The 13,787-nt window shown below is 38.0% G+C and overlaps 1 long non-coding RNA gene across 2 annotated transcripts in view; it reads right to left on the reverse strand.

Annotated features, from left to right (window-relative positions):
• Positions 1 to 893: 893 nt before the first annotated feature.
• Positions 894 to 13,787, reverse strand: part of LOC141805891 (uncharacterized) — a 147,450-nt gene continuing 134,556 nt past the window's right edge. The window contains exons 2-3 of one of the 2 annotated variants that reach the window (XR_012599741.1): positions 3,310 to 3,402; positions 894 to 968 (exon numbers count right to left, since the gene is read on the reverse strand). This is a non-coding gene — a long non-coding RNA (uncharacterized LOC141805891). Of the gene's footprint in view, positions 969 to 2,736; positions 2,843 to 3,309; positions 3,403 to 13,787 lie in introns of those variants that run through there. The other variant, XR_012599740.1, reaches the window with a different exon arrangement.

Raw genomic sequence — 13,787 nt, forward strand, 5'->3', positions numbered from 1 at the left:
GGATGGATTTAGGTACCTAAACATGGTACCTTTTGATTTTACATGAATAGGTACCTGGTACTTTTGACAGAATTCAGTTGGTACTTGATTGGGTACCCATCCCTAGATGTGCACTGATCAGTGCAGATTTCCTTAATTTTGGGGGATCGGTGATTGGCCCATCCTTACAAATGAAACTGATCTTATCTACATCCAGGAAGGTCTAACAGCCAGCCATTGTTACTTTTTGCTTTGGGACCTAAAACTCAGGACACTTTATTAGTTGTTTAAGTTCAACAGATTTTATAGTTTCACAGGTATTGTTCAATGATTTTCAATAAAATAAGATTGGAAAATTAAAGGTATATGCTGTCAGTTATAAACAAAAAAAAAAGTAAAAATTGTTATCGGCCCAAATCGGTAAATTTCAAGAGCAAACTTGACATTTGAGAAATCGCACAGCATAAAAACTGCAAATTTCAACACGATTTGCAATTTTAGCTAAATTAATTGTGAAACCTGGTCACTTTCTGTATTGAATGAAAGTGATATGTCACTCAAATGACCCACTGTAAAACTGGTCATTTCTTAAAAATTAGTATTTAGTAAAATTGATAAGTATATCCCATGGACTTAAAATGTACCCCTAATTATAGAATCACTCAGCTCATACCCTATTCATATGCCACACAGTAAGACCTAACACGGTTTCATCAGGGCATGGTTCTCCTTTCAGCCAATGTCAAGGGGTGAAAAATCAATGCCTGTTCATCCTGGCACTCCTGCTCCTTTCACACCACGGTGACAGCAGTCAGAAGTGTGCCTCCACACACAGCCGCTGAAGCACAGCAGGCTGGGAGTTTTATACTGCAGGGTGTCTGGTCAACGGATTTACTCACCCCCGCAGCACGTGAGATCATTAATGGTTAAACCTCACAAGACAGAGGCAGCACTGTCATTCCTGCCGTCTCCCTCTCGGTCGTCTCTCCCTGAGTCAGAATCAAAGAGAGGCATCGCTGTAGGGGAAACATGAATGAATCACACTGAGCTTAACGAGAAGAGACGTTCCAGGTTTGGGTGACAGTTGAAATGTTGTGGGCACAGCTTTGAGTAGAAGTATGCCTTTAGGGATTTTGCAGCTTGACAATTACCTGCCATTTCGCTGGCTAGTCATCCAGCGTCTCTTACAAAGAAGGAGATATTGAGGATAATGAGCTTAGGATATGCAAGCTGTCTTTCATCTGGTTATAAACAGAGTGACCCAGGCTTCCTCCCACACAGACGGTGATTTAACAAGGTGCTGAGATCACACTATCAATCCAGCCAAAATTATCAGTGTCATCAGCAAAAACTGTCCATCCTCTGTGCAGCTGAATTCAACTATTCTCTTTTTCCTGACATTTTGCTGAAAACTGTAATCTTGTCAAGTGTTTTTGTCTTATTTTATGTAAAGACTGTCTTTATACCTGGTATGAGCAACATTCCACTAGTCAATCCAGAAAAAAAAGTTTTGTTTCAAGTTATTTGAAGGCAAAAATTAGGTCTGAATTTCTTGTAACAAGTAAAAAAAATATCTGCCAATTGAACAAGAAAAAAAAATTAACTTAAATCAGAATAGTATCCTAAAATAAGTTACTATGCCCTTTTTCCTTTAGCATATATATTAACTATACATTCATGTTACAAGCAATTCAGAGCTCATCTTGGTCTTCAAAAAACTTGAAATAAGATAAAAACACTCGGTAAGATTTCTTTTTTTCTTTTCCAGTGTAAGAAGGATTTCTCTTAAAAGCAGCAGGAAAAGCTCTTTTCTCCATGCTATATAAAAAAAACAATTTCTACACTGAACTGAAATCTTAGCAAGTGTTTTTGACTTTTCAGATGAAAATGTTTTTATAGACTTTGAGTCACATTTTACCTGTCAGTCCAGAAAAAAAAAATCTTATTTCAAGTTGTTTAAAGACAAAAATAAGGTCTGAACTGCATGTTACAAGTAAAAAAAGATCTGCAACAGGAGAAAAGATACTTGTATTAACACATCATCTAGTTTCAAGCATATTCTTCTTGTTCCATTGGCAGATTTTTTGATTATTATTTTTTATTAATTAATTAATTATTTTTTTTTATTTTTTTTCTTAGCGATGCAGGATTGGTGTCAATATCATTTCACCTCAGGCGCTCTTTGATCCTTTTTTTCATGATCTCCGTCATCTTTTCTCACGATCATGCCACTCTTTCTGAACTACCTTAACACATCATCTGTGTGGATATATGTATATTTTTTTATTTGAACAAATGTCGATATCGGTAAATGTCGGTTATTGGCCATAGCAGGAATATTAATATGGGTGTCAGCCGATTTTCTTCCTTTTGGTGCATTCCCATTTTTTCTGCTTGCAAGCGATTCAAACCTCATTTCCGTGTCTAAATTACTTGGGGGAGGGGGGCATTTTTCTGGACTGACTCGTTTAATGTGGCTCATATTTGGTAAAATAAAACAAATTTTACTTAAATTTAGACATAAACATTTAATAAGATTTCTTAATTTCTTTTTTTTTTTTGCAGTGTATTCCAAAGTTAATCCAAAAAAATGAAAAGCACACAGAAGGTATCATAAAGTTTCAAAAATACCATGTTTTTTTCATTTTTTTTTTTCTTTAACCTCTTGAAATGCTTTAATTCATTGAGAAATAATATTTCTGTCTGACTTGTAGTAAACACGCAGCATTTCTTTTCAATCCGGTCTTGCATCTGGGTCCCATGAATGATCAAAGAAATTCTTTATATTTCCTTTCACACTTCTTTCTAGCTTTAACTGAAGAGCCAGACATCTAATAAGTGATAAAAGCTGATCAGACAGTTGCTGCAAGAGAGGATAAAAGTGAATTTGATCAGATCCTCACACAGCAACATGCAAACAGACTCTGTTGAGTGCAAATCACATGAAGCCAGAATGAATCCAGCTGCCCCCTAGAGGTGGAGCCTCATAATGACTCAGCCAATCAATGCAGGTCTGAGGTCACTGTGGTTGTATCTGGGCAGTGATGCCATCAAGCAGGTGGCGTGACTGCAACACGACAATAACAGTATCATAAATTTCATCTGTTGGTTCCATGGTTTCTTTGATTTTTTTTTTTTTTTTTGATGTGGTTTTAACAAAAAAATTGTAGTCTTATTTTGCCTTTGTTTCATGGAACATTAAAAGAAACATAGGGAGCAAAGTGAGAAAGTTGGGTTTAGGAATCACAGTCAAATCCTACTTTTTCTTTTGGCGGTCAGTCATGGCACCAGATCTAAAAGGTTTTTATTCATGTTGATGTGTCGACTCACAATGGCTGCGCTCCATTGCTTTCAGGCTGTGTCAGATCCAGCACGCCGGCAACAACGCATCACTTTGCACAAAGCAGGGCAGGAAGTCAGGCTCTGAAATAAAACAAAAAACATCTGGTCGATTTTCAACATAAAACACACAGTGACAAAACCAGATCATGTTTCACTGCATTACAAATACCAACAAACCGACATAAAGAGCGAAGCCAGGCCAGAAGTCAACTGGCTCAAGGTTTAACAACCCAATTAAAAGAGGAGAATGAGGAAGGGCTCAAGAGCTTGCTGTCAAAACACAACAGAGACAGAATCAACACTGACCTGGTGTGAGTCTGGCGTCAGTCTCATGACCAGCTCAGTGCCTGCTCTGCCAACTTAGCTGAGCTGAGTGTTTGATGCTCTTCACTATGCAACCATAAAGTGCTCGAATAAAACTGACACTCATCATTGTTTTTGTTTTTAATACTGACATCTGTCCTTTAACACTTCCATTTGCATCACTGATCTTTAATTTCACATCAGCAGCTCACCCTACATTACGGATGGCAGTAATCACATCCTGCTGAGTATAAACCTTTGCTTGGCAGAGGTAATCTGTGAGGTTTTTACAGTGCAAATGATTCAGAGCTAACCTCATTGAAGGGAGTGGAGTACAGAAAGTGTTACTGGAGTAAATGTAAATGGTCTACGTTTAAAGCACTTTCTCTTGTCTGAGCACTTAGAGCGCTTTAACATTTAGCAAGAAGAAGTGACCATCTCTACAACCAAGCCACGACTATTTGTCAACACATACTGTTGTCTATAAAACTCTCTACTGATCATAAAGGGATTGATACATTTCTCTGAGTCTTGTCACCTTTGCCTTAACAGCAAACTGGAATCCAAAAACTAGTCTCACTTTCATGAACTAGCCATCACACCATCTGCAACTTTCACTTTCGAATGTCAACTACTTAACAGGTAGATAAACACATGTGATGGGTCTTAAAAGGTTGCAATAAAGACTCAGACGTTAAAGTAAAGTTGAGGCTGTTTACTTGTTTGTCTTTGTCGTACAGCTTTCCTTAAAAGTTCAATCCACACACTATCTGTGACACTGAAAGAAGAATACAATAAAAAAGTATTCATAATGCAATAAAGAGCATTGAATATTAGTTCCGTACGTAGGTAAACGTAGAGCAAAGCTGTACACATTACAAAAAAGTTTGAAAGCGAAATCCTTTAAATCTCTTCTATCAAAAACTAAACATCAAAATATATTTCCATATGCGTTCCATAGGACTATGTCAAAAAAACTATATTAAACTTACAAACAAAGCTTTCTTGCGCTCTTCCGGACACAGCCGGATGCAGCGGATTGTGTCAAGATGTTCTCCTGAGCCATATGTCAAATGGAAATGGCTGAACTGTGCTACGGACTTGTCATGTGACATGTCACAACCAATGAGGAGTAAGCAAATCAAGCTGCACCTTACTTCCTTCATGAACAAGGCCCATTACACAAAGAATATCAAGGACAGACTTTTTCTACAGATCTGTGTTTCACAACCAAAAACTGATATATAATCCATACAGTTTTGATATCCAATTCATAAAAAAAAAGAAAGAAAAAAAAAACAAAAACAAAACTTGACTGCTGCGGTTATTAGTGAATACCATATTTATTCATTGTGAACATTATAACCCTAAATCATTGTCCTCTGCACTGGGCACGTTTGTGATCTTGTAAATAAAGACACACAGGGCGTCTGACAAAATACCAGCCGTTACAGTACACCTCTGAAGTTACAGAGCCGATATACTGCCTTCACTCTGAGGATGCTATGCAAGGAAATATTGTGAGATGACAGGAAGAAAATTTGTTCAGAAATTTTGGGAAAATACCAATGTGTATTTGTGGAAATCAATCTGTTGAGTCCCACACAGCTTTGGTGAATCTAGAATCAATATTTGTACAAATATTGGAATTGGAATTTCTTGTTTGTTTGTGCCCAATCCTTCAAAATATTATGAAGGACCTCTTGGAGCCAAGTGGATAGTTGAAATGACTTCTTCATTCAATTTCTGTATCAAATATCAGCTAACGTGCCCACTGATGTTGCCAGGTTTTCAATGAAGTGAGTCCCCAAAGCCCACAGGTGATTTCAGTGGTTTCCGACTGAATTGGTCCCTGATTACATTTTTACCTGAGAAATTGTGATGTTGTTGATGCTGTGTGTTATGCTAACAATTAAAAGATAAAATTATTTATGTGTTACCGTAAACCTAAATTACCTAAATCAGCTGCCCACCTGCTCACCCACACCCACTCCACATCTGTAACAGTCTCAACCTCTCCACGTTCAAAACACCCACTGAAACTCACCTTCTTAGAAATGCTGTATGATTGCCTCTGAACGTACATTGTTTCTTTCTTTTTTTTCATTTATGTTTCATTATTGATTTGACTTCATTTATTTCATGCTGTCAAAAGACAAAACATTTAATATAAAATAGAAATTATAGATATGAATGGAAAAGGAGCAAAAAGAAGAAAGGTTCTTGTTATGCCTCCCCTTTCTCTTACAAAATATTATTTACAAATCACCTTATGCAAAATTTTAAAAGGCTGCAGACCAACATTCCATGTTAAACTTCATTTTTCTTGTTCCACAAAAAAAAAAAAAAAAAAAATCAAACAAAATCAGCAGCAAAAAAAATCTTGCATGCATAAAAGATTACTATGTTGACATCCCTTATTTCCACAAAACAAAATGCAATTGTGTTTCTTTACATGATCTTTTCATTGTCTGTCAACTGTATTGAAGTGTTAAGAAAAGAGCTGTATAAATAAAATTATTATTGTTTGAAACCTTGAAAAAACAATGGTTGTATTTGCACAACATGTTTCTGCAACATAAACAGCACCATAGTAAGGTGACAATTAAAACTGAGAAAACCTTGTCATGACTAATTATTCTTTTTTCTTGAGTAGTTTGTGCACAGTCTGTTTTTCAAGGCTTTGCCACAAAGAACAGGCTCTCACTGGTGACAGGATAAGGTGATGGATTTTTTAAACTTTTGATAAAACAGGAGAGATAAGACAAATTATTTTCTGGGACCGCAAGAATCAAGAATATTTCAGCTTTATGTAGAGGACCTCAATCTGGGGTCCACTAAAGGTTATTGTTCTGTGAACTGACAACAGAGCTTCTGTGAACAGTATCTGTGATAGTCATCCTGATAACCATTAGCACTTCACCTCAGAAAGGTCAGGTTGACAGGAGTTGCCGAGTAACGCAATGAATTATTTACTTTCATTGTGTACTATGACAAAATTGTAGAATGATAGGGCCAAAGTTTATTCTTGGTGTTTTTAAGTTCACAGAATTTGCACCTTTACTTACTTTAACCTTTTAACTGCCTCTCCCTTTAACTTTTTGACTTTCATATTTTGAATGCAAGAGATATGAAGTCTATACAGTCTGAACCCTTCAATGTTCCATCCAAGGAAAATACATAAATAGATTTAAAAAAATAGATACATAGAGAAAGAAAGAAAGAAAGAAAGAAAGAAAGAAAGAAAGAAAGAAAGAAAGAAAGAACTGAATAAATGGATAATAAATAAATAAATAAATAAATAAATAAATACATAAATAAATAATATATAAATAAATGCATTAAGACACAAAATGAATAAAAAATAAATAAATAAATAAATAATTAAATATTTTGAATTTTTTGTTGTTGTTGAAACACTGAGATTAGAATCCACAAAATTCAGAAAAAAAATGTTTCAAGCTGTAGAGACAACCCAGTCAGGTTTTACACAGTTTAACATATTTTCAAGAAGATAAAGTTGCTTAAAAATGCTCTACAGAATGCTTGAGTAGAAAGTTAAAGGGTTAATATGCCTTACCATTACAGGAGGTTAGGGAGATAAAGTTAACTTGAGAGGAAGCAAACTACAGTTTTAATTTAGCACTTTCATGCAGGTTCCACTAATATGGTGTAAGCTAAGTACAGGAAGCAAACCAAAAAGAGCACGTTAAAGACAGCTGTGGTGACATTTCAAATCATTATCTCACAGTGGGCCGACATGAATCATTCGAGCTTATTATATTAGGCCGAGAGTGCACGACAGTCTGGAAGGAAAGGTTTTCCTGTCGTGCTCATTTGCTTGCTCATTTTGTTGAATCCACAGGTTAATCATGAGAGCTAAATACCCCAGAATAATTCGCAACAACATGGTCACTACACCTGCAATGAATAAACACACACACACACCCTGCCCCTAAATACAGGTAAAGAATTTAGACTATGTGATGTCAAACCTATCTACATTACAGATAGAAATCTGCTGCAGTTCAAACCTGACTCTGAACGTGGCATGGCTGTTGGTGCCAGACAGGCTGGTCAGAGTATTTCAGAAACTGCTGATCTACTGGGATTTTAACCCACAACCATCTCTAGAGTTTACAGAGAATGGTCCCAAAAAGAGAAAATATCCAGTGAGCAGCAGTTCTGTGGGACAAAATGCCTTGTTGATGCCAGAGGTCAGAGGAGAATGGACAGACTGGTTGGAGCTGATAGAAAGGCAACAGTAACTCAAATAACCACTGGTTACAACCGAGGTCTGCAGAAGAGCATCTCTGAACACACAACACGTCCAACCTTGAGGCAGATGGGCTACAGCAGCTGAAGACCACACCGGGTGACCCTCCTGTCAGCTAAGAACAGGAAACTGAAGCTACAATTCACACAGCAACACCAAAACTGGACAATAGAAGATTGGAAAAACGTTGCCTGGTCTGATGAGTCTGGATTTCTGCTCCACATTCAGATGGTGGGGTCAGAATTTGGCATCAACAACATGAAAGCATGGATCCATCCTGCCTTGTATCAACGGTTCAGGCTGCTGCTGCTGGTGTAATGGTGTGGGGGAGATTTTCTTGGCTCACTTTGGGCCCCTTAGTACCAACTGAGCATGGTTAAAAGTCCACAGCCTACCCGAGTATTGTTGCTGACCATGTCCATCCCTTTATGAGCACAGTGTACCCATCTTCTGATGGCTACTTCCAGCAGGATAACGCTCCATGTCATAAAGCTGGAATCATCTCAGACTGCTTTCTTCAACATGACAATGAGTTCCCTGTACTCAAATGTCCTCCACAGTCCCCAGATCTCAATCCAATAGAGCACCTTTGGGATGTGGTGGAACGGGAGATTCTCATCATGGATGTTCAGCCGACAAATCTGCAGCAACTGTGTGATGCTATCATGTCAATATGGACCAAACTCTCTGAGGAATATTTCCAGTCCCTTGTTGAATTTACGCAACAAAGGATTAAGGCAGTTCTGAAGGCAAAAGGGGGTACAACTTGGTACTCGCAAGCTGTACCTATTAAAGTGGCCGGTGAATGTATATTTTGGTATCACGGGCCAGTAGTTTTAGTTGTCTATAAAAAGTATGTTTATTGCTTTTTGACTTCACCCATTAAATGTTATATGAACGATTTAACTACTGTTTGACTTTGATTTGACTGTGTAGTTAATTGGTGCATAATGTTAAAGACAAATGAAATGTTTTTTAGACTTATTGAAGAAAAGAGCAGTGGTCAGGAAAGCCATGGTAGAGATTTGAAATCACAAATGCATCAGGTCATATGTTTGCACCACTAAAGTGGACTTCCATGTTTGTCTGGGGAGCCTGCAGAAACAGAAAAAATGAAAATAAAAACTGTCTTTTGCTCCATCTTGAGTGCATCTCCAAAGGTCACTTCGCTTTGCACTTCAATCAAATGTTTTAATGGTCTCGAGGGAAGCTGCGGTGTCTTTGTGAAAACAGGTGAAGCTGTCCTGAGGTTGGGGGCTCTGCTGCATTCAGCATGACGTTAGCTGAGAGTGAGGGCTGCAAGTCAGTCAAGTAAAACCATGACAATTTTCCCCCTTTGGAGCCACTTAGCAAATGGCATTGACATAAAGTACTTCTCAGAACAGGAAGTGCTATGGGGTGCACTGTTTGTTGGATAAAGAACTGTGTTGTGTAAAAATGTTCCTCCATTAACATACCTTTCTGCTTACAAAACAAATATCAAGTCGACAGTTGTTTTAAGCTGGACATGCTTTGTGTGATTGTCGGCTGGTTTTGAGCTAGTTTTCTACTCGTGGGTCTATTATTTGGATTGGGCTGAATTTCAGCTCGAAAATCGCAAGAAAATCAAATATGTTTTTGTGACATCTAAAGGTGGAAGAAGTTAGTCTGAAGTTCAATTTAGGTGCCACTGCAAACCTCCTGTTCTCACTGAAGAATTGAAAGGTGTATTGCCCACGTCTGCCCAGCTAATTCCTTGTCTATGCACGTCATCCTTTTTTTTTTTTTTTTTTTTTTGTTTGTTTCTTCACACAGAACGGCACAGATTGCCAAGGCAGGGGTTTTGTTGAGAATCTTCAGTGTGCGACTCTCACTTCCGTTTTTTTTTCTTCCCCTTCTTTTTATGTTTCAGAGCTAGATACAAGAGTCCAGCTCCCAAATGCCATAGAAGAAGATGGATATGGAGTCCGACGCATGGACGTATGATGTGAGCAGTGAAGTCGCATAAGAGCATCAGGTCGTATCGTGTGAGAACATGATTCATGGGACTGTGATCGTGCTCTTCCTGTGCCCTCAAAAGAAAAACTCAGTCACATAAAAAGGTTTCATTTATCCCTGAAATATGCTCTGAGTGGATAGCTCAGGAGCTCAGAGGTAAAGTATAATGCCAAGGAGGTCCATTATCCAAAAATTATAGATGACCGAGAGTCAATAAATTTCAGATTGTGGACACCTCAAAGGGCATTGTCTCGGGTGTACAGTGGAAAAGACAAAAGAAAGATTTTAATATCCAAACCACTGGAGATCCCTGCAGAACTGATTGTAGAGGAGATGTAAGCCGTGTTTCTGCTCTGTTAGCATGGGCAACGCAACATGTTATAAACTAGTGTTATAAACAACAGTGTTCACATCTTCATTGTGGGATTTCCCTTCAGCTGCTTTACCATACACTAAGAAATGCAAAGGTCTCTCATTGCTGTATTTAGATCTGATCTTAATGAGTTGCATTAATCTAAATATGTGGTTTTGATGGTGACTGACTAGTTTTTACCTTGACGTTTCCACTACAAATGTCCTGAAGTCTTTCATCCTGGTTTTCCTGCCACTTGAGGTAGGATGACAAAAATATCAATAAATCGGCTAACAGCTTAGTCACGACAACATCAGGTGACTCTTCTGAGGAATTAACACTACTCTAGTTACAACAGCTGTCCAACCTCTATAGTACCTTGAGCACGTTTTTTTTTTTTTTTTTTAAGTCTTCCATTGCTTAAGGCTGATTAATGCTTGGCGTGCTCATGGGATCTGCTCAGCTGTCCAGCTACGCCCCCTCGGGTGGTCCTTTTCATGAGGAAAATTTCCGGGCTGCACACACTCGAAAACTTCTAACCTGCGGAGCGGAGATGAATGGACAAGATTGTGGAAGGAGCGATGGTTGAAGTGCAGAAATACAGGCACATGTCTGACTCCTCACACAGAGATCATCGCGATAACCAAGTGGCGTGAAATTGTGGCAGAGAAGAGGAATTGTCTGAAAGAACCTGGGAAAATCTCTTGGATAGATATGTAAATAGATTGTAAACAAAGGCAAACTTCTTCGACTCTTGTTTAATACTCTGGTAGACGTACGTTTGTGATACATTGCCCCCTGCAGTTTGGGAATGGACACTAACAGATACGGCCTGGGGTGCCACGCGCATCCTGTGCGTCGCATTTCCCTGCATCACATTCAAGTAGAAAATATAACACAGCCTTAAGACTTCAGGAATATTTTGACTGAGCATCTCCCATTTAAAGTGAGTGACTATAATTAGACTTCAGTAATACAGCTGTGTAAATACTGGTTGGCAAGCCAGGACATCAATTCACAATGGGTGTACTGGATCTATTTGTGTACATTGAAGCGCAATACATACTCTCTGACTGAGAGCTCTGACACAATAACTACATAATGTTTTTGGGTGAGTTTTTCTGTGAACATAATCCAAAAATAATGAACGGATCTTGATGAAATTTTAAGGAAATGTTCAAATGAGATAAGGAAGTAGTGATTAAATTTTGGAGGTGATTCAGATCACTGTCTGGATCCAGGATTTTTTTAAGGATTCTTTGTCACTGTGAGATAGGGCTGTTTTCACCGTATGTGTATATAACTCCACCATAAATGGTCAGATTGCTTTGCAAAACAATACAAGACAAGGTCACCATAATTTCTGACAGATGTAAAAGTACGATCCAGATTCTGGCAATAGTCTGGATACTAAGATTTGGGAAATGAAATATGTACTGGGTCATCATAATTTTCAACACTGTCAGGTCACAAATTATCGTACAAACCTGCAACTAACACCAAATTGTAGCAGACAGTCTGCTGAAAGGGAGTAAAACATTAAAGTAGGACTAAAGTGTTGGTGACAAACATAATATGCTTGGCAGAGGTTTGCGCTCACTGAGTGCTGTAAACAAGTCCTGAGTCAGTACTAAATATTCCATTAACAAAGATAAATGCAGAGATTCCTGATACCAAAAGCACAGGGTTTCATTAACTCATGTAAGATGTGACAGTTACCAACTTAACACTTGGATACAAAAACAGAGGAATATGACATCAGAAAACTGTACCTCATTTGCATGACTCATCTATCTTAGGGAAAAACTCACAAGGTAAACTGTTGTTGTTTTCTTACATAGCATCCAAGCTTAAGTCAGTCATGGAATAGAAAAAAGTACTTCAATAAGAAAAGAGGGCAAAGATGAAGGGGATTGGGATTGTATCCTCACTTTAAACCTTGTGAGACTCACAGCTTTCCTGGTGCTCAGCTCAGCTGTAGTCCTGACACACTGCAGGGGGGCGAGGCATGGGGGAACAGTGGGACTCCTACCTGCCGACACCCTGTAATCAACAACCTCTGTGATCACTGATTACAGACAGAGGTAACACACAAATATTTAGTCCGTCCTATGTTGGCGTTTTTCTCAAAGATTCATATCGAGGCAGTTTGAGGCAGTAAGATGGTCTTTTGTTGGTCCTAAATACATCATGTTTCTACTCCTTACCATGTTTGCATATTCAACTAGAAAATCTAGTGCATCATTTACAAAAAGACATTTAATTTAAAGCACACATTGGAAGATAATTTGTCTCCACTGAGGGCAAAAATTTAGTGTATGCTTGCAAGGACAAGGACTCCAAAAGAACCTTTCCTGCTGCTTTTGCCATTTCTCTTCTATGTGTAGGGCTGCACACTTATATAAATCAGAAACCCAGCAATCAGAATTGCTGCTCATGCTTCTACTTCATGAACAAGACACACACTTGGGTGCCAGATTAGATGAGCAGTGTGCCTTTGTCAGCCTTTTTAGTCTTCTAAATATAACAGCTTACAGCTCTAAGTTGCAGTCCTTCAGTCGCTGCTTTTCTTTAAGAACAAAGTCTGTTTTTTTCTCACTCAACCAGAGAGAGAAAATAAATGACTTTACAGCTGACCTTTGTGCAAACAGCAAAAGTCAGATATGATGTTCAGCTTGATTGTTAAACTGCACTTAAACAATTTGCCAACGGGGAGCCAAAGAACACACTTTGATGTCTGTCAGCCACAATGATGAGAAGAAGTCTCGATTTCCTTTTCTCACCCCGTGTTCCTCTCTGTTTCAGCTTTTTTAAACACACAAAGAGGAAACGAGCGTACAGTCTGTCTTTTTCCCTAAATGCTCTCTTGCTCTCTGTCCCTTGCACACACACACACACACATGCACATGCACAAACACAAGAGATCCTATTAAGATTAACCTGTGTGAAAAGGTACAAATTGAAAGCCTGAAACTTCATTTTCAGCGACAAATAAAGTACTCTTAGTGAGAGGTTATTTTCTTATCAGTGAGCTGAAAAGTTGGTCCTTGATTCTTTATCCTGAACAGATAAAAAAAAAAGACAAAAAGGAAAAAGAAAATCTTAGCAATCTCTACTTGTTAAAAGATTTACGAATAAGATGTTGTTATTTCATTTATTGTTAAAAAAGCAACAAAAGCATGCTGCAAACCTGAGACTACATTGATGATACACCAGAACAAAGTCAAGGTCAAGTCAAGTCAAGTCAAGTCAAAGTTTATTTATAGAGCACGTTTAAAAACAACCTTGGTTGACCAAAGTGCTTTACAGGGGTGCAAAACAATCTCTCATACACTTTATATCAAGGAGTCAAACATTGAAATATGCATAAAAAACAGAAATAAAATAAGATAAGGATAAAAACAATAAAAGTAGAGTAAAAGATAGAAAAGGGAATAAAATGTAGGGGGTAAAAGATAAAAAGAGATAAAAAGAGAGATAAAAAAGAGATAAAAAACAAGATTACTCATTGCAACTCTAGGTGAATGAGTGAGGTTTATCATTGAACATCCTTAACCA

The sequence above is a fragment of the Halichoeres trimaculatus genome, unplaced genomic scaffold (assembly GCF_033239565.1).
Source record: "Halichoeres trimaculatus isolate MK-OKI-2021-1 unplaced genomic scaffold, fHalTri1.1 fHalTri1_scaffold_16, whole genome shotgun sequence".
Taxonomy (NCBI): Eukaryota; Metazoa; Chordata; class Actinopteri; order Labriformes; family Labridae; genus Halichoeres; species Halichoeres trimaculatus.